This window comes from Lytechinus pictus, chromosome 11 (genome assembly GCF_037042905.1).
Source record: "Lytechinus pictus isolate F3 Inbred chromosome 11, Lp3.0, whole genome shotgun sequence".
Taxonomy (NCBI): domain Eukaryota; kingdom Metazoa; phylum Echinodermata; class Echinoidea; order Temnopleuroida; family Toxopneustidae; genus Lytechinus; species Lytechinus pictus.
The window spans coordinates 32,140,150-32,164,740 of NC_087255.1; the positions used below are offsets into that span (position 1 = coordinate 32,140,150).

The window sequence follows — 24,591 nt, forward strand, 5'->3', positions numbered from 1 at the left end:
AGCCTGGCTCCATGACTTCTATAGACTCTGGCTGCTGTAAGAAGCAATGAGAGCAACAAGACCTGTCAGTGAAGAGTTCTTCATAGTAGTTATTGAATGTAGTAATCCGGAGGCTTCCTAACATTATTAGAGCTCACCTAAGGCTAGATAAGCCTCTCATCATCTGATTTACTATTCTTTAAATCTCACATTAATTCCACCGCTCCAGTTCTGAAATGATGCTTTATTCAAACTTTTAGTTGCTTGATGTGTCTGAAATACATTGCTTTAAGTCATCTCGTTAATTAGTTGTAATTGTACTGGACTTCTATAAGTTCTATATATCTCTTGAATGGATCCTTTTGCATCCATGGGAAAGGTAAACAAAGTTCTGGGTAATAAACTGGCATTTTACTGGTTAGGCCCTCCCTTCAGAAAAGTTTATGTCTGCTACATGTAAATGTACATAGAGTGAGCTTTGGTGGCTGTGAAGGCCTATACCTACAAATGTAGATCCAAGGTGTACAGGCCTAATGGATGGCAAGGCACACACAGGCCTATGTCATTACCCTTGGTTAAAGGGTCTCTATGGCAAACTCTTTTGTATTCAAAACATCCATCCATGGTGTAGATCATACAACGAAAATGAATCATTTCAAAAATTGTTCTCAAATAACAATGCTATTCTTCTGGTCTTATTATGCGGCATGTAAAATGATTGATTCCTAGTCATCCTATGGGTTCAGATTGTAAGTTTTGTTGTTCACAATCATCGGGCATGAAAATTTCTATTCAGTGTATACTCTCTGTTTTATTGAAGATTGGGTTACATGATATTGTTACCTGAGTTATGATGAAGTCATTATTTGAAGTTATAGAAACCCATGATTTACTGCCAGTGTAAAACTTTGTTGAATATCAATAATAAAAATAGGTCTTGTAGGCTGTATGCCTATCTCCAATTAAGTATTTAGCTTACAAGTACTAGTTGTAGGTCCTTTACTTCACAATTCACAGTGTTTTGTGGTCTCTCCAAAACATGCATTACTTCATTCAACCTTTTTTTTACTGATTTTATAGTCTTTAAAACGATGTAAGAAATGTTTTATCTGTAGATGAATCTTTACTGCTCTTTTCATTGATGTGTTGGTCTAATTTATGCCCTATAGGGCTTCTATATTCAAAAGGCTTGAATCAGTTTATTTTTAATTCAAACTCTGTGTTTCTACCCTGCGTAGAATGAAAGTTTGATAAAAAAAATCATATTGACGTCAACATATTGTCTTGATTATTGTTCAAATTATAAATAGCTGTAAGATCTGCTTCCACATTTCGACAATAGTCTTTTTTTAGGCATTGGTCCAACCTGTCATTTTGATCAAATTTGTAGCATGCATTTTAAGTGCTTCCAGATTTATGATTTCTGGCTGCATATACTAGTGTTATTTCCCCTATTTCTTCCTTCCCTTAATCTTTTTCCTGCCAAAAATCAGTCTCCTCTGCAGAAATATAAATCCTTTTTTGAGAGTCAAGTCATTTGGTCAAATTTTCAGAGATTTCCTGAGCTTTGACAGGAGTAGAGGCCTGTGCCTCCTCAAGCAAAGTTAGAAATAGAGAAATGCACAGAGGGGGGGGGGGGTGAAAGGAGAATAGAACTTAGGAGTGAGAGGGCAGAAGGGGACAAACAGACAGAAATAGGAGGGGTGGGGTTAGATGGAGATTTTGGGTTTAAAAAAGTTGAAAACAAGACAATGTGCTTATTCCAGGAGATATTGTCACCAGTTTGACCAGTTTTGGAGGCCTCCTTATTTGTTTTGCAGAGTACTCTAGTCTCTATGCTTGAAAATTTATTTTTCAAAAGCAATTGCTTCGACTGATATCTTAAACTGACAGGATACTGGATGCAAACATGTGCATTAGTTTGAATTCAGGTGCATGATTTGTTGATTTTCAAGAACATTTGAAAATGGTTTAGAAAGAGGGTGAATGATTAAAAATTTTAATCCTACCTCTTCAATCAAGAATAGATTGAAGAAGAAAAAGTAAGCCCCCAAGGTTATAATTTGTTATTATCAGACAGTGGGAGTTTGTCTGGTAAAGCCATAAATGAAAATCCTTTTTGTAAGTCTGTCAGCAGAAGATTGGGCTGGGGCAGATTGATGGAAGGTCAAAGGTCAAAACCATTATTTATGTATGTTTCTCTTACAGAGAAAAGAATAGGGTCATTGGCAACAAACTTCAATTCAAACTTGTAGTGAAAAAAGAGGTTTGGTTTATTGAGCTCCAATCCAACATTCTTGTCAGCAGAATTGTCTTGTTATTCTTTTTTTTTTAGTTTGATAGATGAGCAGTGAGTAATAATAACATAATATTTCGTCCATGCAATGCATATCAGGAAAATGTAAAGTTAGGAATAAAATATGTGTGGGAGAAGTCGGAGAACATACTCAATTTATTCATCATGGTTGATAACATCTTGGTATAGATTTAGAATAAATGTATCAATATATAACATCCACTTTCTTACAAAAGTATTAAAAATGCTGTCCTGTAGTGAAATTTTGGCCTACACTTGTGCATAAGTTTGTCTTTCACTTGACAGTACTTGAAAAATTGATTAGGTGGTAATAATACTACTGCTGCTACTGCTACTGTACTACTGCTACTGCACTACTACTACTACTACTACGACTACTACTACTATAAAACTTAATTCTATCTAAGTATTTTTACTAGTAGTCTCTCTTTCTTATCTGTATGCAGTCTTACCACATTTCTACCTGTGCATGCCTGAAGGAGAAGTGTGAAATCAAACACCAGAAGAACCCAATTACTGTCCATTCGCTTTGTAGAATATAACACAGATGGGTTGACTTCAGTTTTCCTTTCTTTCAGGGTGTATTGTGATTGTTGTGATGTGTGATCACAGGTTTCATTAAGAGTCCACTTCAAAGCTGGAAAAGTTTGCCTCCATTTCTTTACTTTGCCTTTGTACAGCTTAGAGTGTGGTCAATACTTGTGTTCTGTGAGTGTGAGCTTTACTGGTCTGAAGAGGGGCTCTTCATAAAGCAGTGAATAGCACAGTGAGAAGTAGGTTTAGAAAGGGGTTCAGCACTAAACTAATTCATTTGGATTATCAATGACAACTGATTTTCCCCTTTCGGTTCCGGTGGCTGAATCATATGAAAGCTCAAAAGCCCTATAAAGATTCAAATTACCCAGAACTCTCAGAGGACTTTTGTTGTCAAATCTCAAGGCTAAGCTGAATGAAAACTCTTGAGATTTGCATCTCATATCCCACCCTGTACCAGTGTTATAATCTCGTGAAATCCAATCAAAGGATTTCTTTTTCAAGAAAGTTCTATGTATCTTGGATGATTCCTGATGAAGGAAAAATTTATAGAAGATAAGATTCTTCGTATCTGTCATCACTTAGTAATTAAGAGAGTCTAAACTTATAGGCCTACTTCTGTGTGTGTGTTCAGGGAGGGGGGGGGGGGATGTTTGGAGGTTTCAAGGGCCAGGATAATATTTTTTTTATAAAACTGGTTGTAAGTTATGAGCTTCTGGGTCTGTGTATGATAATTCAATTAACTCTCCTTTAAAATCATGGTTCAAGTCAACTTCCTGTAAGTTCAATCATTATCAATTTTTTACAAATTACAAACTATGCATTTAGATGCAAAATTTCTAATATACAAATTTGGAATCCAACTTGTGCTGATAGGAATCAACTTGATTGAGAATCCAATATAGCATCAAGAACTGGTATTCAAAGGTGTGTATAAATCATGCATAAATTTCAAACAGCGTTTACGAAATGCCAACCTGGTCAGTTACATGTAGTTTGCCATGCTGTTCTTTAATTCTCTTGTTGCTGATATGTTTCTGTTGATCATTATCATCTGTTTTGAAACCAGACCCTTTGCCTGCTGAACCCTGTATTCCTTGTATAAAGCCAACGAGAAATACAGAATTCATTAGTTGACATGTTAACTGATTCCCTATTGAACTTGGTCAGTCCCATACAAAGCCTATGGCAATTACAGAATTTGGTAGTCAAAGAGTTAATAATTCAAATCAAGGCCAAGGGTATGGTTGTCAATGTCACCAGTCAATGCTCCATGCAGGACCCTGTATCATAAAGCTTAGTTATTGATCGTTGGCTGATTTTTACGATTGATCCTGCACAATGATCAATGCAATATGTCATAGAAATCAGCCTTGTGATCAATCGCTACCCCGTATGTTACAGGGGCCCAGGAAGGATACATTACAGACATGAAAGTCATTTCTCACACATCACATTCTTCAACTTCTAGGATCTTGAAGATTACTCTTCAGCACGAACCCTGTATGACCATTGCTTGACGTCAAAGAATAATAATGCCATTGGCACACTGACAATCTATTCACTTTTCAATTTAAATCCTTGTCTGTTCATTCTTTTATTCTTCTCTGTCTGTTGTAAGATGAGATATAGTTTATCTGTCAGTTTCTGAAGCTTTGTGAGATGGGCTCTGTCAGAAGTATTCAGTATAGAGGTGGATGTGCATATTCAGTGTCATAATTGTTTGAAATCTTTTTCTTGGTTTATATTACACTATTAGCTGCCAGTGAAGGCTGTTTCAATTTGATTTTGATTCAATTGAAATAGACAACCAAAAGTGATTATTTATTCAGGTGGATTTATAATTGTACTCATTGGCATAATGGTTTGAAATTCTTGTGTGTGTGTATGTCACACTATCCTTAGCTGCCAGTGAAGATTGTCCATTCTCAAGATCACTAAAATTGATTTTATTTGATTTGAATATAATCAAAGAGGGATTTTGAAAGATGTCTTTTTATCAGCATAAGATTAAAAAAGGGTTCATCTTAGTACAAATATATAGAATTTGCAGAGTAGGCCTAATTCAGCTTTTTTAATTGTTATCTCCAGATAAGTTTGGTAAAGTGGGAAAAATATGAGATGTTGAATATGAGAATTCACTTATTGTTAATTTCAGTTAAATTAAATTTCACAATACATTTGTCGAAAGAAGTGAAAATATGGAAGAAAAAAAAGAGTTGAGCTCAGGCTTAGTTTGTGAACTTGTTTTCACAAGAAGATGTAGGGCTATAGAGATAATCAATTCAAATAAATTCAATAAAGTTTTATGTAATGATAAGTATAGTCAAGCCAATTGCTTTTCCTTATATTCCCTGAAGGTCCCCTCACTGAGAATCACTGAAATTATCCCCCAAAAAATGTAGGATAGTGAAAAAAATCACTTTGTAAGCATCTCTTCTCAAATTCGAAAAGCAGTTAGAAAGAAAACAGATTGATATGTACTTGGAAACTAATTATATGTAGGGCCTACACATGTATGTGGGTGTTCCTTTGCATTTTCTTCTAAGTTGGATGTTTTTGGCATGTGTTGTCTTTCCTTCTTCATTCTGAGGGGTTTTCACTTCTTCAACAATTCTTACGAATCCTGCATCCTACAGTCTACTTATTTTTAAATTGCCTGCAATTCACAAACAGTCACTTAAAATGATGTGGATTAAATGTAACCTTTTCAAATGGTAGGAAATGTTTGCCATACCTAGTTTGTATCAAATATAATGCAATTGTATGATACTTATTTGGGCATATGTTCTCTTTTGCCAACTTTAGGTGTGTTTCTCTATTGGTCACTGTTAAAGAGTGGATTCGTTGAATAATCTACCACTTTTAGAAGTTCAAATGGGAGCATATCATGGATACTTTGAAAGATAGGCATATTCCTTGTATGTATTTTCATCACCATTATTCTAAGTGAAGGAATGATTTATTAAAAATGCAGAAAATGCATTTATTAAAAGTCCTTGTACCATCAACATTGCAAGAGTTAAACAAATTGTTAACCACTTGCCTACAAATGTGAATGATCCCTGTAAACAGTGAATTGGAAATGAGAAAAATTGGATATCAATGCAGAAAATGCATTTATTAAAAGTCCTTGTACCATCAACATTGCAAGAGTTAAACAAATTGTTAACCACTTGCCTACAAATGTGAATGATCCCTGTAATCAGTGAATTGGAAATGAGAGAAATTGGATATCAATGCAGAAAATGCATTTATTAACAGTCCTTGTACCATCAACATTGCAAGAGTTAAACAAATTGTTAACCACTTGCCTACAAATGTGAATGATCCCTGTAAACAGTGAATTGGAAATGAGAAAAATTGGATATCAATGCAGAAAATGCATTTATTAAAAGTCCTTGTACCATCAACATTGCAAGAGTTAAACAAATTGTTAACCACTTGCCTACAAATGTGAATGATCCCTGTAATCAGTGAATTGGAAATGAGAGAAATTGGATATCAATGCAGAAAATGCATTTATTAACAGTCCTTGTACCATCAACATTGCAAGAGTTAAACAAATTGTTAACCACTTGCCTACAAATGTGAATGATCCCTGTAAACAGTGAATGGGAAATGAGAGAAATCTGATATCAATGCAGAAAATGCGTTTATTAAAAGTCCTTGTACCATCAACATCGCAAGAGTTAAAAGAATTGTTAACCACTTGCCTACAAATTTGAATGATCCCTGTAAACAGTGAATGGGAAATGAGAGAAATCGGATATCAATGTGTTAACTCCTATAAACATGTCTTGAAAACATGTATGTCTGCAGCCTTGCCCGTGCCTCGTCAGTGAATCATGGAAAGGGTGCGTCCTGTCCTTATCAAGGTTTCTGTATGTTCCTTGTCATTGCACTTCCATCATACAGAATACCTTGGCCCTCATAACATAAAACATAGTGATTGATCATAAGGCTGATTTTGACAATTCATCATACACAATAATCAATGGAATCAATTGTAGAAATCATTCCCATGATCAATTGCTTAGCTTTTTGTTACTGGGCCCTGATACACGTTGCATGGAATCAAGTACTCTGACCATCCTACAACTACCCTCCATGCATTCAATGGTGTTGATATTGATATACAGGGTTAATGTTCATATTGTTTTCTGTCATCTTTTCATTTTTTCTCACTCTGGGCAGGCATTTGTTGATAATTGCATTTAGTTTAACTCTTTGTTCATGGTTTTGTTTGGTTGAAGTTGACAGCAGCTATACCCACAGTTATCTCTACAGTAATTATGCCTACATATGTAAGCTCAATTGTTTTGTATCATTTATGTTATGGGGCCATGTTCGAATTATGTTTATGCTTGTAGTATACTGGACAATTTCAAAATAGAAATGTTTGTCTATAGATGAAGCAAAATGTGGAACTTTTTGTTTTGTCTATAAATTTAGGTCAAGATGTAACGAGCAATGTCATATGCTGATTCAATGCAAAATAACCAAAGTGAAATATAAGCCAAGAAACTTTTTTTTAAGTTATTGATGTCAAAGTAGAAAATAATGGTATTAATGGAATGAAATGAAATTGGATCATCACAGGTCACAAATCGTTTCCCTTATATTGGAGTATGTCCATGCAGTCTATACTTCACAGACATGTACTTCATGTGCAAGAATGTGATTCACTATACTTTGCCAATGAACTTCAAACAGACATGTGGTCTTACTGTATATCGTTTATACACGTAGCATGCATGTACAGCCATCAACACTGTGTTCTATGGTGTGAGCCAAGTTTAGTTAAGCAGCATCTTGGATTGAGGCTCCGTAAGTACATTACCACATGTGTCTGCAGATTCCAAATCAATGTTTAGCGATCCCTGTGCACTTCACTGTACATATAACACAGGTTTTATGCGGTCTCTATGAGTGTTTTCAGATGAAGGTAATTCAGCACTAATGTACGGAATGGAAATGAGAGTGACCTTTAATATTAGTGTAACAGAAATTAGAGTGACGAACATAATTGGATTGCAATTCAAATGCATTTTTCAAAGGACTCTAAAATGCTAAACCACAAAAACCACACATGGATTCTGTTAGTCTTTCCCTGTGGTGCAAATGGTTTAAGAATGAAATATGCCATTGTACTGTAGAGTCGATCTGAAATTCCCAATGTGAAAGGGTCTATCGTATAGAGTCAGTTTGTTGGAACATTCAGTGAGAGAGCCAGAGAGTGAGCCAACGGAAAGAGACTGACCGGCTCGCAACAGGTGACGATAGTCTCTCACCGATCAGGAGGAAAGTTTTAATCATCGCATTTCACTTTCAAGGATGCCATACGACTGCTTCTGCTCATCTTTGCTCAGTATCTGTCAGTAATACTCAACATGTAGTATCTCTGTGAATATGGAAGGGGCGTATTTCAGGGAACAAATTGCTGGGAATTCATAATACTATTATGGACAGGAAGTACTTTAAAATCTAGACCATCTGTTTGTAGTTTAAAAATTCCATAATTAATTATACACAATTTAAATCAGTATGAACATTCTGAGCATAATGTGAAAAGTGCAGTGTAAGTACTGAATAATTATGATAATGATAATCGGATTCAAAGGCAATAGTCTTTGTTTTTAATGCATCCTTCAAATTTGCCATTGACATTCATTGCAAAATATACCCAAGTATTAAAACTAGAAGGTTTCATAGGTGGAGTTTGTCAATATGCTTGATTTGTCATGATCTTCAATAACAGTCAGAAAAGCAGTTCTACATACAGGTAAACTAATATAAGACTAATTTTAATACAAAATCTCTTGTCAGAGTCTCAAAACATTCATAATTTTACCAAATTTGATTTTATGAACAATCTGTTAATTTCTTTTGTTTTATGCATTGTACTCTTATTTTCTTTTTACTAATATTATATGCATCCATTTTCTCTCATGTATGGAAAAATAATATGAAATAAGAAAACAATGTTAGAAACAATAAGATTATTAACGAGATTATGTAGTTCATTGAAGAGAGAGAGGTGCACAAGAGTGGTTAAACACGCATGGAAAGATTCAAGTAACTTGACATTAGCTCTCTACAAATGACCTATTTATCCTACAGAGAGCTAACATCTGATTCTGATTTTAGAACCATCTGTGATGACATTTCTTGGTGGGCTTACTCTTAGAGGAAATACTGAATCGCTCTTTCCATATCGAAGGGCATCTAACTCTGAAATTCTAAATATTGATGTTGATATCTTCCTATGCAACATAATCGAACAGTCTGTTTTGCATCTGTTTCTGTTTGTAACATGTTATCTGAAAACTGATATATAGAAAGTAGATTTTCATTCTTCCTTTTAAGAAATTAGGTTAATGGAATACAAATATTGTGTTTCTTCATTTTTTCTTCGGCAGCATTGCTCCCAGAATCATTTTCATTTTAGGTTGAGAGTAATATCAAGTGTCATAATGTTTCCATTCCTCAGCAAACATTTCAAAACATTAAATATACTCCTTAAATAGAAGTTATTACTGATATCCCATGCTCTTTAGACCAATATACTTTTTAGTATTTTTGGGAGGGGAAAAGGTTACAGATCCAAGACTAACTGTATCTTCTCAAGTTAGTTACAAAATTGAAATGGCATATTTTCTTAATGTGTTTGAATAAATGTGTACCTATTTTTTTTCTTCTTCATATTGTACATAATGCTTTCTGTGGAAAATGTACTATCCCTGGTCAAACTTGTACACTGCATATTATTTCAAGGGGGGATTCAATAACATATGACAATCTGCATATAGACAAGTTAATGGAATACGCAATGGTACACATGTATACACATATGGTGTAAATTGCACCATTTGTACAGGCCTACTATTGAGATGAGATGTCCCATTTCTTCCTTACTAGTCTCTCCATTGCATTGCAAAGATGGAGGTCCTAAATATTTCCTTATGATGTTAATAATTGGGTAATATTATTCAATTTCATTTTTTATGATTTTTTTAGATGTACTATTTCTTCCTTACTAGTCTCTCCATTGCATTGCAAAGATGGAGGTCCTAAATATCTCTTTATAATGTTAATAGTTGCGTGATGTTATTCATTATTATTTTTTGTGTACATCATTAGTAAATTTTGAATGGAAAGTGAATGAGTTATATTATGCAGATCTTTGGAATTTCTTTATAAGTGCAAAATGCACTTTAGAGGGGCCTACTCTTTGAACATCTCCAACAAGTCCAAAAAGTTAGGGGTTATTCTAGTAGACATGTCTCCTTCCTTTTCTACTGGAGTAGTGGAGAGTTTGACAGTTGTTCGACTTAGGCCTCCTACATAATTATGAAGTCAACGATTGGTCAGAATGGCAGATTGAAGCATTTGTTAGCTTAGGTCATTATCAATCTCTCTGGTGAAAATGGTTAACAATTTTTGTACTGAGTGTTAGCCTAAAAGCGTGATTTGTATTCAGTCATTTGTTTGAAATGTTTTGACTTTTGCACTTCAGGGCCCATGTGGTGGAAAAAATTATTGTACATGTAGGAAATGTCTGGTTTCTATACAGCAACATTCCTACAGTCTTTAAGATATTTGTACCACTTTGATGGCAGTAGGTGGTCATTTGAGGTAAATTAATACGACCTTGCACTTGCAGCCAATAGTTGTTTGAAGGGCTACACAGGTTCTCCTCCTTTACCCTGGTAATTCTTAGAATCCACATGAATTGATCTACTTTCAATGTCAGTATGTATGTCAGTGTGATGCTGTTAAAACTGTTATTCATTCAGGGACCCAGGAGATTTCAGAATGTGGGCCTACATTTTATGGTCTACCAAGCTTTTTGTAATCTTTTGCTTGTCATAGTATTTATTTTGTCTTATTTGTTTTATTGTCATTTTCTGTTACTGTTACTATGTAAAAAAAAAAGGAATGTTTGTGAACTACACCTTGTACAAGGCCTTGTGGATTTATAGGCCCTATAGTTAAGATTCCTATTCCATTTCACTTTAAAATTTTGTTTATTAAATATTAATTATTCATATTTTATATTTATAAATGAAATTAATGCAAATCAATGAAAAAAAATAGTGGGCCTATACTAACTATATAGTCATATATATTACCTTTATGTGTGGAGACAAAACTCTTGTAAGAATAATGAAGAAGAGAGTATGACAATTAACCACTCCTAGCCAGTGTGTGGATACTGTGGTGTAATGAGTTTTGAAATTTTTAAGGTCGCCGAACATGGTGTACATGTATTAAGGGGGCAACATTTTTAAAAGGCTATGAGCGAGAGAAGCGAGGGAGAAAATATTCAAATCTTTATGAAATGAGGACATAATTTTGTGAGTGATTTTGATATGATTTTCAGAAAATGATTTAACAAAATAATACCCTTTTCCTATCCTTCTTTTGTACATGGCACCAAACTTGTATGGGTCTTGGTCCCTCCGTAACCTGCCCGCTACTGGATATGTGGTAATTTAAGCAGGAAACCAAAGAATGTTTCCATTCCTTGGATCAGGCTAAGCCAAAAAATATGACATTGGCATTTACTCACCTGTCTCTTGCTAGAAGGATTGATTTTTTTCTCGTTGTTTTTCATAAACAATTTCTGAGCTTTCGACCTCTCCCCAAATTTGATGCAAGGCTTGCGCCCAAGGCTTTAGATCACCAAGACTTGGTGTTAATGAATGACAGGAAATGTCAGGCTAGCATATCACCAATGTATAGAGAAACAAGAAGATGGGAAGGGTTGTTGCTTGATAAAGATGTCGCTCATCTCTGCCTCTCAAGGTATTAACCATTTTCTCTGTTGACTTTTGTCGGGTTTCTACAAGAAAAGTGCAAGATGACACAGCAGGAAGGCCAAGAAATCATGTTCAGTGATTTTCAAAGAAAAAGTGTAAATTTATGGAGGTTAGTTTTTCCCTTTTTTTAAACAGATTTAAATCATTGCAAGTAGTTTTTTAAATGCCTGTTTCATTTTTAAAACTTTCCTAAACAATTTCAAATCAACTTACTGTTGGTTTTGACCTGGGCTCTATCCCTTTAAAACCCTTTAGGGCAATGGCAAGAAGTAGGAAGGTGAAAATGTTAAATGTAAACTTGGCAGAGAGGGTAGCCATATGATATGTCAAGGTTGATTTGCTGGTTTCATGTTTATCTCATTCTTCTGAATTGGTTTGGCTGCAACCTTAGGCTAGGCCTGAGGATGTCTTGATGTTGAGTGACTGTAAGGTTGTTCTTTCCTTCACTGGTTCTAAAAACATTGGGTGTAGCAAGGTTTAAACAGGGATGATATCCTTACAGACATTATCCTAATTATGAAATTAAGTCAAAACTGATCCTTTCCATGACATACATAAAGAAGAGAGAGGGGCAGCAGGAAAGTGGATGATGCTTGTCAAATAATTTTAAAATTTAATGTGATCATGTGAAGAATAAAGGGGGACGTCATTTGGCGTATATGAGCATCTGACCCCATGGTCATTTGTAACCATTTATGCTACCATTAAGCATTATAATTTTTTATTTAGTTCAGCGCAAAACAATATGAAAGGAATGGAAGTAGAAAATTTGCTTTTTTAGAAAATTATGCATTTTATTCATGATATTGGCTTACCGTACAAGTCAATTTCCGAGATGTTATGATATGTTATACATTTATTGTAATATTGGTATAAGCCCTTGAAAACAAAAGTAAATAATTCAGTATAGAAGCTCCATAGTCTATATCAAATAATAAGTGATTCAAAATGGCCTCTATTAGTGATTCAAAAATATTTTATTCAGTTTAATATTCTTTTGTTAATTTTAACTTATTTCTTACTTAGCTTCCAAATGTGTTCCATTAAGTAGCAATGTGTTTAGCACACATGAATGTGCCATAGCTACATATTTACATTTGAATGTACATTTATGGCTATGGCTTGTAGCGAAATTCATCAAATATTAGCAATTCAGCATGTACATGTTACACAGTAAAGGAGTGTGACTAGATTAGAAACGTAGAGGAAATGGCCTCTCGCTGACTCATCTTGTGAACAATAATGATACCCTAAATTTACCAGGGTAGGGGGTTTCTCTATTTGTGAAGGCTGAGAGTATTGTACATGTGAAGGTCTACACTATACTACTATTTTTATTTATGATTTATGAAATATCCTTCCGAACAAAGGGTAAATTGTAGAGTTTACGTCTTGTAATAATGTATGAAGAAAATTTGCAGAACAAAAGTCAAATATTGTTTAAACTCATTCAACTCATTTAATTCAATGAAAATAATGATATTGATGAATAAAATGAAACCATCCAACAAAATATATAAAATTTCTTAAAAGCTATTTTTATTTGGGGAGAGGGCTCCCCCCAAATCCCTCCCAGTTCTGTTTTCAACATAAATGGTTAGATTAGTAACAAGAACAATCAGCACAGGTTTCATATAATCCGTAGCAGTCTATGGAAGAGCAGATATTTTGTGAATTTACCAAGATGAAATTATATAGGTGTAAATTAAAAAAAAAGTTTCATTTCGACACACAAATTTATTCCATTGTAACAAGTTTTTGTCATGTCTTTCAGCTAATTAGCTATTGATGAATTTGTATGAATTTATGAGACTGAACATTCAAAGAAGTGTCTGAAATAGACTCAAGTTGTTACTCCATTTTAAACATGTTTAATTGACACCGATTCACAGAGGAAAATTGTTAAGATGTTACTCAACTTTATACAACGGATTACAGTTCTTCAGTTGGTTGTTTCAATAAAAATTGTAAATAATGCTTCGAGTGTTACATCATGACTATGAAATGTTAGTAGAGTCTTGCAGGAATACGGGCAAAGTATTCAGAACAAACTGCCAAACCTCTAACAAGCTTGAGTTGGATAGAAGGTCAATTGGAAAAGACATTTTGGGTCAGAGGTCACGGTGTCATCTTGATGCACTTGACACAAGGAGTATATTCCTCCCATACAACCAGCTGTGTGTGATATAGTATTGTAAGTTGGACTAACATGCTCTCACAACAATTTTGATGATTTTGAAAATCTTGGTTTATTTTCTGGATGATATATGCAAGCATCATCTGGAAATGAAAACAATATTATTTAGTATCAGCAGTTTTATTCAGGGATGATAGTTCAGTTTGACATCATACATGTAGGGCACTGCTATTTCATACCAGACACACTATAATGTGACTGTGAGTTAACGCTTTCAACCCAGGTTACATGTACAGTGTACACTCTACTTTGGGAGTAGGTCTATATGGCATTTGCTGTGAGGGTAATACGACAGTAGTAACATAATATGCTTTTCACACTGCATTTCCTTAACCCCATACTATCCTTAACCCCATACTATTTTTTTTCGATTCACACTGTCTTTCTTAACCCCATACTATTTGCTTAGCCGGGGTTAACGCCTTAACCCCGGGCAATCGCACAGCTCATAAATATTGATGATTTTACCATACAGAGCGCGATTAACGTGCAATTTCGACTTCTGTGATTGGCTAATGCTTAGCCCCACTTTTGCTAAGTCCTGTTTCGTTTCACACTGCATCTCTTAGCACCGCCATTGTGGTGCTAGCCCCATAATAAGCCGGCTAACCCTGCTTTTTTGCAGGGCAAGATAGTACCGTACTATTTACAGTGCTAGCCCACTTTGCTAAAACGTAGTGTGAAAACGAAGCGGGCTAAGCTTAATCCCGGGAAATTGGTGGGGCTAAGACCCCCCCTTAGCCCCACCAATTTCCTGGGGTTAAGGGAAAAAAGTGCAGTGTGAAAAGCATATAAGTAGGCTACATGTACCCCCACAAAGGAACTGCCCAGTTATTCATAGGTACATTGTACACATTCTATGCAATTATTCTACATGAATGCATTTGTGTGTCAAATAGACGTTATCAATATTTATTGCATAATGATTATCGTTTATCAATCAATATCTAGAGTATATGAACATGAGAAACGCCCACTTTTATCAAAATCCGTCTGTTGAATGATTGCTTTTTATACTTATCTCTAACTTGTTTTGCATCAGGAAAAGAATGCACGAGTTGTCAATCATGTTGGGATTAGTAAGCTTCATGACCTAGTAAGTATGTGACTTTCATCTTGAAAGAAAGAAAAAACTTGATGTAATTTCCCTGTGTCTGTTGCATATCCGGCACACAGACGCTTTCTTTACATTTTCCTATATGCCATTATTCCCTGTAGCGTTGCGGCTCAAATTTAAAAGCAGAGTGTGATGCTGAATTAACTCTAAAGAAACATTAAAAGGTTTGTTAGCCCAAAATTGACATGTTCCTATGAAGTAATGCAAGAATTGGTTTTTATTAAATGGTTTATCGAGATCTAATATTTAGAACAGAGTTGAGAAGGCATTTCCTGATTCTCTTCAACACCTCCAATATCCCAGCCAGCCATATATTTGGGGAGAACCCTGACATGAGTCAGTGCTACCTCAGCTCCCCCTAGAGGGCCAAGACCATGTCATCACCTCTGCTGTTAGGGGTGCAGACATAGGTTCAAGGGTGTCACAGGGGTCATCCCACTGCTTCCCTCTCCAAGTTGCATTTGCTTTTATTTGGAAATTCTAGTAGCTCTTTTTGGTATTGAGAATCGACTGTTACAGTCACAAAGCATCAGCATGTTAAAAAGCAAATTGAAGTTGTTGCTAAAAAACTAATATGTGTTTAATGTCTCTAGCGAAGAATTTTAGAAAAACATGTTTGAAATGATATATTATTAGCTGACTTTGAGAACAAGTAAAAAAGACTAACTTTTCAATGAGAATGAAGTTGTCAATTTAATTGCTTCCTATTATTTTCTCCAATTTAAAAAAAAAAAAACTTTCTTGTAAGGTTTAGGCCTATGTAAAGAATGCAAATTTAATTCACTGCTTTAACGAGTTGGGTGTATTATTTTGGAAAAACCTGTCTTAAATGATCTACCATTGTGAGCAAGAGAGAAGGACAGAACTTTTTCATTGAGAGTGTAAAAACTTGTTTTATTCAAATTAATTTCAATAACTCTTTATCCTCAAGTTACATATACATCATAATTGAGAAGCCCCTCCCCCCCCCCGAAAAAAAAAAGTTGCTATCATGTCAAAATCTAGCCCCTTCGTATTTTTGTTGTTGTAAGATTTATATGTCTTGTAAATGGATAAAAGGTCTCCATTTGCAAACTCAGTGCTCATGACATCGTAATCCCCCATTTTAAATTCAATGTCAAAAATATTCTTCAATTCAGAGGTCTATGGTGTATGGAGAGCATGATGTTAAGGCTTTGAAATCTTAGACCCGTTCTCATTACACTTTCTAAAACTAGTTTACTTTAAACCGGTTCAGGAAACCAGTTTGAAAGATTGCTTTGCTAGCGTTCCCATTTGATCATCCAAAAGTGGTCTTCAAGTGGTCTCTCAGTGCGGTGGCATGTTTCGCACAAAATTTGAAACCGCAGTGTAGGCATTCTACACACAGTGTGTGGTGTAGCGTGCTCAAAATGTGCGAAGATCGCTTCCCGAAGAATGGTTGTGTCCTCACGCTAAAACCAGTTTAACAAGGCAAAGCGATCTTGAAAACTATGTTGTGAGGTGGTTTTATGAACCGGTTTGGAAGATCACTTCGATGGTTCTCATTACATGTTAAACTAGTTTCCACTAAACTAGTTTTGGAAGGTAGTGAGAACGATGTCATACAGCTGCATCATTACAGCAGATATAATTTGTGAAAACAAAAACCACTTGCATTCACTCTGCTCTACAAGTGAATGTGGTAACTCTCATTAAAGAGCTGAAAGCATTTCTAATTGCTTTCTTTATGTACCAAGACACACTCCTTGGGCTCAACTTCATGATGTAGATCATTGAAAACCATTGTCAGACACGGGTAGAAAGCTTACCATCTGGAATGGAGTTTGTACCCCTCTGCCTTGGAGTTGGTACCCCTAGAGTTGAGTTAGTACCCCTTGAGAGGGATTGTGTCTAGCCTTCTAATGGAATACATCTTTCATCACCTTAATACCACTGTTTCTATTCACTCAGTTTTTTATTTACAGAGACACATGAGGGAAATTACAGGAGGGTTCTCTGTCTTAACAACCACTTTTATATCACAACACAAAAGCAAGAGGATTTTAGCACCCCTCTTACCCAATGAAAACCCACTTTTTGAGTGTATAGTCTTTCTTTGAAGCAATTCTCTGAGTATTTATCCAGGCTACAGACCGCATCATCCATTATGTTTAATGTTTTTATTGCATTTACAGCCCCTGTTTTCACTATTCAATTTAAGTTATTTGGTTGTGAAACAAAGACTCATATTTAGTTTACACAGAATGGTAGGAATTACTGATTGTTGTTTTGTAGTTAGTTTGAAGCTTGCAGAATGATATCTTGTTCAGTTTCACCACTCTTTTTTTTTCAAGATGAATTTCTTTAATGCTGGACATATGTACAATTAACAAAATTAGGGTAATGGACCTGTAAATTAGAAGAACTCTTATTGTATTTTAAAGTGTGTACTATAAAAAGAGTTTATTAAACAGCAGTGTAACTACGCTAGTTTTACTTTTGGAATATTTTACAAACATACTTAACAGGTTATTTATTGCATTATGTAGGCCCTACAACTTAACCTTACACCTTAACCATATATTATTCGGTTTGAATGCCCATATTAGGGAGAGTAGCATTATTGCTCTGTTCTTTATAATCTTTTATGGTTCTTTAAATCTACTGTCAAAATTAACCATGTACTTGCTGTATTTCACCTAGAGAAATTCAGAAACATGATATTAATTGGGGTAATGGAGATATAGACATTCTTAATCTTCATGTAGACAATTAGGGGGACTTGATTATGTAATCACATTCTAATAAAGTTAATGCTTTTATCTGAACTAAATCAGCATGACCTCTTGCAAGGTCCTAGTAGTATAGTGGAAGGCAAGAAGGGTACAAGCCTGTGATATCAGTTAGTAATCAATGTTTACTAGTGTCCTTTTGGTTCCCAGCAAGTGATGAGAATTGGGGGAAACATTTAATGCTTGAGAGCTGTGGTACACTGCAATATCAGCATCAACCAATTAAAACAGCCATAAAACACCATGCAGTAATGATGAAAGATTTATGTGGAATTTGAGGGTGTAAATAAACTTTCATGGTGTATCATCCTATGATATCTGATTTATCTAATCAGAAATTAAATATCTTTAGTCTTTTACACTTTCCTGCCCTCACTGATAATTCAATTCCATTTTACATGTTTTAGATTTTGAAGAAAGTGAGTTCACACTACTGTACATGACGATTAGTTCACATCTTACAGAGATTGATTGGTGGGGATTTTTTTACCTGATTGCTAAGAAAGCATGAATGCTTGTAAGCAAGCAACCAGATGTATTCACAATTGACACACTTTGCATTCATGCTAGTGTCATTGTCAAAAGGAGTTTATTTATAATTGAATAATTGCTATTTTACATGAAGGGTAGGATATCTTTTGTGTTGTCTTCCTTTTTGCCATGTCAATATATTTTCAGAGCCTCAAAGATTTTATAATAAGAATTGCACCTCTTTGATCCAAATTTTTCTTTTTTCCTACAAATAAGAGACTAAGGCTTGTATTCTGACCCAGGTTAAACAAAGTTTTTACTTTTTGGCTTCCCATAATTTAAGGACAGATTTAAAACATGATCGACTCTGGGTTCAACCAGGGATTTGTATAGTGCCTGGTTAAACTGGGCTTCAGCAGAAGGGCCTAAGAGTGCAGGTCAATGAACAAGAATCTATGAATCGTAATTTCACAAATTTATAACATTGTAGGAATATTCCACAGAAAGTTGAAGATCACTTTGAGAAAAAGAGAATTTCAAGCCCGGGGCATGCACTGGAAGGGTATAGAATATGTCTTACCCAAAGTTTTCTTTCAAAACAAATTTACATTTCTGCTATTCAAGAAAAATGTGAATGCTGTATTCAGTTACAAATTGTGGTATTCAGAAATCATGTGACAAGTTGCTCTATTCGTGTGTGAATATCACTTGTATTTTGAAACAAAATCTATTTCCACCCTGAGGATGTCTGGAGCTGGTTTTGTTGTTCTTGAAAATCTTTAAAATGATGCTCCGACCTACTTTTCATGCATCTTTCAACACTTTACTACACATATACTACGATATCTCCCCTTGAATGTTTGGCAATTTGCATTGTCAAGATATGAATTGGTATAACCAGGTACATCTTTGTATTGTGTGAACTTACTAATTTGTATGCTTGTCTCTTTCCTTATGTGATCATTCAGGTTTACATAAAGTAATTCAAATTTTTAATTTGTGTTTATTATGATGCTAGTCTATATCTTCATTCTTATCTCTTTATATTCTTCCATTCGCCTTAGGAAATTAGCTCTTAAAAATTACAACTATTACATTGTTTTTGATATTGTAGTCACTTTACAGATTTCTTCTTAATCCCACTTTTTACTTTGATTAAACATTGTTATACCTTTCACTAAAACTTTCAAAGGTTAGTGATATCAAATGTATTTTGGAATTGCTGAATGGGCAATGTACAGTTTTCATACAAGATGGTTTAAGATATGGATGGTGACTGCTAGCAATAAATTAAGTTATGGAAGTTCCCCCGTGCTTCATCACAGATGTTGGGAACATTCCAAACTGGAATCAGATGAAATGGATATAAAATATCCATTAGCCATGGACCAAAACATGTCAAATTATTTACTTTGACTTTTCAAGCTAGTCTTTTTGAGAGATTTGTGTGATTCTTTTTGTTTATTCATCAATCTGTATGTAAATTGAATATGATTTATAGGGAATGTTTGAAGTACTGCTGTCATTGTAATGCCCAAGTGAACTATAGGCCTGTAATCTTGCTGATATTCAATTTTATGGTGAGAAAACCATTGCCTGCATTGCCATGTAAAACAAAATTTTTATGACTTTCCTTTTTTGCTGGACGATTGGGATGCCTTTCCAGAAAATAAGTTTTAAGTTTCCCAAGTTCTGTATGGTACCTTATAGATGTATCACAAAATAGGGACAGATTGTCATTTGATCTGATCACTGATATTTTCTTGTATTTTTAGTTTAGGAGAAAAAAATATTCAACTCACTAAGCCCCATTTTGTTGTTCCCACTAGGGCCTATTTTGCTGTACATAAGGGCATAATATTATTTTTGGCCTATCCTGCAAAGTTCTAATAAGATCTCAATTTTTTTTAAATTAGTTGCATGTGATGAAAAATGTGCTATTCATAAAATTTGTTTTGCATGAAAATGACTGAATTTTTACACCTTCCATTTCCTGAGAGTTCATATTGTTCTCATTTTAAACATGGATGTGTAACACTTCTCTGGTTTCATGTAGTTTAGTTAGGGTCACATAATGAAATAAAGAGTCTGGTTGAAGCTCTTTGAGCAAATGCAGCATTTTTTTTTTATTGAAAAAGATGAATTATTAAAAATCATGTGCTGAGAGATAAAGTTCCAATGTGAGACAGAATTCGGGAAAGTTGGAAAACTTACTCCCTTCGCAGGCCCTTTCTCTGGCGATTGGTCCTATTTTAGAGGTTTCACCATTTGGTGACCCTGACTGTTAGACTGTGATCCTATATTGGGTTTCCCCCTCACTTCCACTGAATACCCACAAGAATGGAGAGTTATAGGGGCAGGTGAGGAGGTGGGGGGGGGGGGAGCATTGTAAGGGGTACTAGAGGCAGAAAGCTAAGGGGATAAGAGGTTGAGTGAAGGAATGAGAGTGGGGGTGGGAAAGAACGGGAGGGACAAATAATGAGAAAACAAAAAAAGGGATAAGGATGGAGAGGGCCCGATAAAAAGAAAGAGGGAGGGGTAGAAATGGGGAGGGGGATTTTAACTCCTGAACCCTCATTTGTGAATTGTCAATGTGATGGCTGCTATAAAGGACATTTTCTTCATTTGTTTCAAGTGATAAAATATATGAATTCCATGGACTGATGACCTTATAGAATATACATTAAGGATTTCATTTGCCTTTCATTATTTTTTATGGGATAGCCCCCCCCCCCCTTCAGCCTGATTTGATGTATCTTGCACTAATAGTACTCACCTTTTTTCTGAATCATGTTCATAAATATAAATCCAAGGGAAGATTGGAGAGTGGTATGTTTTTTAACCGGGACCCAGTAACTAAGTCAAAGTGAATCACTGTGAATCAGAGTTAATCATCAGATAATGACAATTCGGGGTTGCCGCTCCATTATATGGAGCAATGCATGTGGAGAGTACCTGGACATGGCTTGCATTCATATGGATTGAATTTCACATATCACATTGATATGTCAGGTTTAGTATGTTCACTCAATACTAAGAGGCTGTTCTCACTACGTTCCTAAAACTAATTTACTGGGAACCGGTTCAGAAAGCCAGTTTGGAAGATCGCTTTGCTAGCGTTCTCACTTGATCACACGAAAGTGGTTTTCAAAATCACTTCACGTAAAGCGCTCTTGTTGCTATGGAAATGCTCTCAGTGGGGTGACACGTTTCGCGCGAAATTCGAAACCGCAGCATAGGCATTCTACACCTGTCGTGTGGAGTAGCGCGCTCAAAATGTGCGAAGATCGCTTCCCGAAGAACGGTTGTGTCCTCACTTACGCTAAAACCAGTTTAACGAGGCAAAGCGATCTTAAAAACTACATCGCGAGGTGGTTTTCCAAACTGGTTTGGAAGATCGCTTCCAAGACCGCTTTGACCGTTCTCACTACGCGTTTAACTTGTTTCCACTAAACTAGTTTCCAGTAAACTAGTTTTAGGAACGTAGTGAGAACAGCCTCTATGTAAGCCTATGAAGATGAAGAAATATTAAAAGCCAGTCTTTACTATTGGTAAATTCCCCTATGCATCTATCACTATTCCAATTGATTATCATAAAACAGTTGTGATGTGGGGATACATGTAGGTGAAAGAAAGGATTATTCATTGGACTGTGCAATGATGAATCATAAGTATTGCTATGTCAGGCATGCTGAAATTATGCAAGGCACACTTCAGATATCCCCTCACTTGTTCCAAGCATATAAAACAATACTGAATCATAAAACATCATCATGAAAATAAAAATATATCAATGATAAACACAATTCCTTAGAATTTTCTGCGAGTGATCTTGATTGATAATTTGCAAATGGGTGGCTGCTCAAATCTGCTGACTAGTTAGATGTGAATTAATCCTGCTAACTTGTCAGATGTGAATTAAACATGCTAACTAGTCAGATGTGAATAAAATCAGATTACCAGTCAAATGTGAATTAAATTTACTTACTAGTCATATGTGAATTGACCCTGTTGACTAGTTGGATGTGAAGTAAACCTACTTAATAGTCAGATGTGAATTAAATCTGCCAACTCGTCAGATGTGAATGAAACCAGCTAACCAGTTTGATGTGAATAAAACCTCACTATTTAGATGTGAATTAAACAGGCTCATTGGTCAGAAGTGAATCTAACCTGATATCAGGTCAAGATGTGAACGGACCCTGCTAACTATATATGAAAGAAACCTGGTAGTCGGATGTGAATTCAATCTGCCAACGAGTTAGATATGAATGGATCCAGTTAGTATTCAGATGTGATTTGACCCTAAGATATACCTGGGAGCTAATGCATGCAAGGCAAAGAAAGCCAGATTACATTTCAAAAGCTGATCCATTGGTTTTACTCTTTCCAGATGTGAATCAGGTTGGTGTTCTATAGTGTTTCAAAGTAGTCATTTCACCAATGTGTAACGTATCACTCTAAAGTAGGCCTATATGCTTCTACCATGAGCAAGAGGCTTAGGAGTTAATTAATTCAAACAACAACATACAGTCCCTTATAAATAATGATCGGAGGGATTCAAGATGACGTTCCATCGTCAAAAACTTTAAAAATTTCAGAGGTAGGCCCTTCTTTTTATGTGAAGATGAATATATATATATTTTTTTAATGCAGGGAGTTTATTCCATTTGAGTTACAGTGGGCATGATTGGTCAAGGGGTCTGTTGATTGGATCAGTCTGTGGACATTCTTCATTTGTTGAATGATTTACTTGGGATATTTCAGAGGGATATTATTAATTTATTTTGTTTAAGGAAACAATTAGCCTTTCCACAGCAAGAACTTCATAATTCATGAATTTCATTTCTCAAATATTTTTGAAATCCAGCGGAAAGACTATTGCTTAAAAATGCAAGGAAATTTTCAAGTTACAATGAGTCAATAAGACTCCTGATTGTTCCACGTGACTTCAGTTTACTTGCGGACAATTTTATTTTTCAAATGCTGAATGAATATTGGACTCTAGATCTTTACCATTTATTGAAGTATATCGTCTGTATTCCAATAAGAAATGTCAGTACTGAGATATTCATCAGTTGATGCTGGTGCACTTTCCAGACTTCTTGAATATGTTTGAGAATGTATGTAGGAATTATTCCTTGAATTTTGTAGTTTTGTTTGTTAGGTTTTTCTGGTTTGAATTAACTTTCAAGGAAATGGAAATTCCATTGTGTCAGTGACTGGTGGTTGGAGAGATGTCAAGATTTTGTCCAAAAGTGTTTACTTCTTTTTTGCTTGTATTATTTGTTTATCATTCGCTATTTCCTTTATCCTGAAATCACACTGCTCATATCTTGGCAATGGATTCTATTAAAATTCCAGTGGTTCTCCCCAAAATCTGCCATAAATCAGTTGAAATTGTTCAAAGGAGCCCTTCACACCTACAACCCAGTCAAGGATGATTGTCCCTCTTGCATTGCAGGAGATGGAGTGAGTGTGGTGAATGCTTTCCAAGAAAAGAAGAAATTAAAAGTATAATCGTGAGATCAATATATTGTCAGGCCCTTGGGCTGTCAAGTTTACCAATTTGTAAACCAATCTTTCATCTGGAAAACCGTTCATCACTCTCTGGTGGTAAGATGCAATCACTCCTGCTGGATTCCTCAACAAAATTTAACAGGTTACTGGGTGAAAACAGAACACTCATATGTTTGGCTTGGAATTAGAAAAAAAGCTATATCTCGTTGTAATGTGCAGCATTGAATTAATTTCATCTTAAATAAGATGGGTTACAACTTAATAGACCCAACACTCTCTCCACTTGTCCTGCAATATAATGATAATGATAATAAACTTAATTTTTCTTACTTCAGTTAAGGACATCTTGAGAACTGGCGTGTCTCTGGAATTATTTATTTTTGGTTTATGCATCAATCATGTCAGTTGTATCATTTAAGGGTAGAATTACAGAACATAACGAAAGCACTTTTACAGTTTAATGTTTACCATTGAGAACAGTACAACATCTATAGGATGATGAAGTTTAATCAACATCCCAGGAGAATAGGGTTGGCTGAATGTCACAGGGTTGGAAAGTCAAGTGTATTTCTAGCTATTGCTATCAGATTTTATCATTGGTGTAAAGTTTCGAGATTTTTTGGAGGAGGGAGGGAAGTGAGACAAGACAAGAGTGGAGAACTGGAGAGGGGGAGAGTATGAGCATGGAGCTATTACAGCTCCATGGTATGAGAGAGGGGGAATGAGAGAAATAAAGAATGGAAGAAGGGGGACAGACGGACAGACAAAGTATAAGAAGTTTTTAAGAATGTCAATAGTCCATGTACCAGTGACATAGGGTTAAGCCTAAATACGCAAAAATAAGTTTTTGAACGATTATGAACGATGGAAGAAGTGCA

General features: G+C 35.3%; 1 protein-coding gene across 2 annotated transcripts in view; it reads left to right on the plus strand.

Moving 5' to 3' along the window:
• The window catches only part of LOC129272142 (A disintegrin and metalloproteinase with thrombospondin motifs 6-like), a 58,696-nt gene that overhangs the window by 20,027 nt on the left and 14,078 nt on the right, over positions 1–24,591 (plus strand). The gene's annotated exons all lie outside the window — the stretch shown is intronic.